Here is a 3,183-nt window from a genome sequence, read left to right as displayed (position 1 = left end):
TAGTTAAAATGGTCAATTTCAGGTATATGCAACTTACCACAATCTTTTTTGTTTTTGTTTTTAAGGGGTGTTCTGTGGTTGAGTAGTTGTGCAGAAGACCTTGAGACCTTGTCTGGCAAGAAGCAGATACAGTGTCACTCTGCAATTCAGGGCAGAGGGCAAGGAGGGGTGGGGCACCCCGGGGCCACCAGGCCTCTCTGGGAAATGCCCTTCTGAGTGGAATCTGGACTTGGGAGCCTGGAATCTTCCCACCTGCTTGAGGGAGGGTGAATCCCTCATTGGGAACCTTCATGAGCAAACACCCTTGATTCCTACTCACCCAGGAGGTGGTGGCCCAGGGATGCGGTGACAAATGGAGCTGCCCATCCCTCAAGGAACTGCCCCAAGGCCTTTCCAGGAAAGCTGAGAATAAAAATGGAAAGTGTTAAGAGTGAAATGTGCATAACTTAGTCTTTCAGACACTGAGCAGATTTGATCCCATCAGATCACCAAAGCTGCACGCGAACCCAGAACAGACTGTGGGACCCAGGACTGCAGCTGCAGATGAACTGGGAGATGGGGCTGGGCAGTGTGCCTGGCCAGTCAATGGGGCCTAGCCCAATTTGGGCATCATTCAAGAGGGGAACCTTCCCAGGCCAACTTGAGAACCACTGCAGAGGGAGGCGCAGCCAGACGAGGAGTTGGGGCCGGTGGCTCCCCAGGGCATCCTGTTGGCTGCGGGCGAGCATCTTTTCTGCGGGTTATTTTCGTCCCTGGCCTTGTCTTGTTTTTTCCAGAGCCGCTCGTTGGCTCACAACATTTCTTCCCTGGTTTATTAAAAACCAAGATAAATCACCTAATAAATCTTTTTACGTTTTTTTCCTTCTTCAACAATTGCCAAAGTCACTAAGTCGCCTCTTTCCCACAGCAGGAAGCTAACAGAATAGCTGGTGTGTTTGTAGAAATGCATGGATCAAGACAACAAAGGGAAAAGTCTTTAATTATTCACAAGCCTCCCACTTCTGGCACTAAATTTCCTTGCCTCAGTTTGATTTAGAGGCAGAAGGATACCTGAGCAGCTAGCAACCCACACCTGCCCCCATCAGCGTGGCAATGGGGATGAAGAAAGGTTGAGAAATGGTCTTGCCTTGTTGGCTGGATTGGTACTGGGAGTGCTCCTAGCATTTCATTTTTAAAGCGGCCCTGCTCCCCACACAGATACACAAACTGCTGCTCCAGCTCTTCTTCTATTTCTTAAAATCAGTGGATCACAGAAATCTGGCATTTGAAAGGAGCTCCAGCATCCTGTGATATAGCAGCTGATTTTCATGCACACACAGGATTCTAAGGATATCTTAAAGGACATCTAGTCTGACACCAACCTTCCCCATCAGATGTCTTATAATTCACAGGAAAATCCACTTAGCACTCAAAAGTACTGTATACATACCTCCATTACTACTTTGTGCATTTAAAATAATCATTTCTTCTTAGACTTTTTAACTTTCATTTATTGCTTGAAAAGACAGTATGGTCACATGATTGGTAACTTGAAAGGGAAAAAGGACATATGGTCCTAGGCTGTTGACACCTAGCTTCCCTCCCCAGAGGCAACTACTATTATATCTTTAAGTATATTTCCTGAGATATTCCATGTATATGCACTTCAGTATATTATTTTCTTTCCTCTTTTGTACACAAAAGCTTTTATGCTGGTCTGCATCTGCACCTTAATATGTGTTGGAGATCTTTCTGTATCAAGCTTCATCTTTTTAGACATTTCATTCTTTTAGCTCTGTGGTGCTCCATTATGTGGATGTACCATCATCTGGGGATATTTTGGTAGCTTCCTATCTTTTTTATTGCAAATAGTGCTGCAATGAATAATCTTGTGCTTATGTTAATTTGCATCCTTATTTCCTTAGGATATAAGGAATTGCTGTCTCCACAGGTATGTGCATTTGCAATTTTGATAAATATTGCCAAATACCCCCAACAACTTTTTTCGCCGACAATACATGATAGTGCCTATTTCCCTACAGCTTCATCAATAATATGTTATTAAACTCTTTGACTTTTGCTGTATCTATTCATTGACCAATTTCTCTCCTGGGCTCCATCCCCTAATCAGAATGTGAGCCCATCAAGGTTCCTCAGAACCAAACATGATATTGGTACATAATAGATTCTTAATAAAAATTTGACCATGCTCACTTAAGCAGCAAATATACTAAAACTGGAAGATACAGAGATTAGCACCACCCTTATGTGAGGATAACATGCAAACTCGTGAAGCATTCCATATTTTTTTAGAGAAGAGATCTTAAATATTCTCACCACACACAAAAAAAATAGTAATTACGTGAGGCAGTGGAGGTGTTAACTAACCTTAATGTGGTAATCGTTTCTCAGTATATACGTGTATCAAATCATCATGCCGTACATCTTAAATTTACACAATGTTGTATGTCAGTTATAGCTCAATAAAGCTGGGGTAGGGGAAGGCAAATCCTTCCCATAAATAAATATTTAAGAACTACATGAATGAATGAATGAATGAATGAATTATAGGGTTCTTAAATCAAAATTAGAACCCAGGGCCCTCATTTTTTCCATTTTGAGAGCTTGGGTGTTCTGCTTTTCATTTTATTTCAAGGTAGTGCAGTCCACTTGTGCACATATCTGCAAGCTTCACAAATTCTTAGACACAGAAAATCCATTTCACCCCTCTCCCTCAACTGCCCTTGTTATTAGAGGGTCAGAACACTGAAATACTCTCTTTCAGGAATATTTTGGCCCAAACATCTGGTGAGGACTCCCTTGCTAGAGCAGAAAGTAAAATCAAATACAAAGAGCCTCAACCACCTCCTTGGAGAGCTCTAAAGCTAGAAGGCCCTTCAGAGCTGTCCCTGATAGGGAGGAAGGAGCCAGGCTTTTAGAACCCCGTGCCAGTCTTTAGATGTGGTCTGCCCGTAGGGAGGGAGAATGCCCTCAGCCACAGTGGCCTTCTTGGGTAGAGGCCATTCCAGCTGGAGGCCATCTGCCCACACAGTCCCAGCAACTGGAGGAAAAATCCTGCCTTTCTGGTCATCCAAGAGTTTTGCCTGAAATGGCAGGCAGGCTTTCTCCCCAGACTCTGCCAGATACAACCCCTTACCTTTCCTCCTTTGCATTCAGGCCAGGTTGGTACTTAAGAGGTTAACC

General features: G+C 43.5%; 1 non-coding gene across 1 annotated transcript; it reads left to right on the top strand.

Moving 5' to 3' along the window:
• Window positions 1–2,185: 2,185 nt before the first annotated feature.
• On the top strand, window positions 2,186–2,288 carry LOC118912775 (U6 spliceosomal RNA). The gene has a single exon (XR_005024911.1). It is a non-coding gene; the product is annotated as a U6 spliceosomal RNA (small nuclear RNA).
• The last annotated feature ends 895 nt before the right edge of the window (window positions 2,289–3,183 follow it).

This window comes from Manis pentadactyla, chromosome 14 (assembly GCF_030020395.1).
Source record: "Manis pentadactyla isolate mManPen7 chromosome 14, mManPen7.hap1, whole genome shotgun sequence".
In the NCBI taxonomy this organism is placed as follows: Eukaryota; Metazoa; Chordata; class Mammalia; order Pholidota; family Manidae; genus Manis; species Manis pentadactyla.
Note: the sequence above shows the minus strand (reverse complement) of the source record. Positions and strands in the feature narration are given on the sequence as shown.